This window comes from Myotis lucifugus, unplaced genomic scaffold (assembly GCF_000147115.1).
Source record: "Myotis lucifugus unplaced genomic scaffold, Myoluc2.0 scaffold_550, whole genome shotgun sequence".
Lineage (NCBI taxonomy): Eukaryota > Metazoa > Chordata > Mammalia > Chiroptera > Vespertilionidae > Myotis > Myotis lucifugus.
Window position 1 is genome coordinate 508,276 of NW_005871598.1, and position 1,061 is coordinate 509,336.

Genomic DNA, 1,061 nt, shown 5'->3' on the forward strand with positions numbered 1-1,061 from the left:
TAACACAGAGAAACAGCGCTTACACAGATGGGTCTTCTGGGTGTCTGCAGCTTTCTTAGATGCCCTTATTTGTGACTCTCCTCGTATAGATACACTGTCATCACAACAGGCCTCCTCATCTTCCATTTTATGCCAACAACCTGAAAAGTGAGAAATGGTGACGAAATGAATGTTGAATGTGGTGACAGGGGGAAGTCTGGTTACAAGAGTGTGTTACACACACAAGTTGGTTCCATGCAATTGTCTGAAAATTTGAGATGTACAGGAAGGATTAACAAGAGGCTCTTGTGACTTTCTGGGCTAATGAAGATCACAAAATAGGAAGGCCTCAGCAGAAATATGACACAAACATGGCAAGCACCACATGGATTAGAATATGGATCCCCAGCTAATCTTTCAACTAACAAAATTCAGCACAGCTTGTCTGCTGGGGACTGGGACGAGCTGTGCAAGGTTTTGGCTCCATCTTATTCCAAGTAAAATTCAATAAAAGAGTAGCTGGTTTTGAGGATTACTTAGCACGTATGTGCATGTCATAACACATGTGCAAGTCAATGTTGCAGAATACTGCAGTGGCACCAATGCAGAGAAATAGGTGATGAAGAAGTGAGCAGTCAGCACTTGGCCAGAGCAACACAGCTTGCTATATTATTCAGGGAAGAAATTATAACAAAGAATTGAATGGGGGCCTTACAAGAACAGCCCATGGTTCATGTAAATAAAGACCATAACATGACACAAGCTGCCACAAAGAACCCTTACCTAGAGAAAGAGTGCAGAAGTTGAAGCCATGCATGGGGACACTGTCAGCCTCCCATGAAGAGAAAGTGCAAGCTAAGACCCATTAAGCTCAATGCAAAACTCCTGACTCCCTAACACTTCTTGCACTTTTTGAAGTTACGGGTGTTAGTGATGTTTGTGGAGTCCTATGCTCAGGGTTTCCCATCCAGCTCATCCCTGGAAGCCACAGCACGTTTGACAGGAAAGTGGGAAAAATTAGCAGAGGCAATGTTCTGGCTGTGGGAGAGAGAAAGCTACGGCTGAGGAATAAAGGAAAGGAG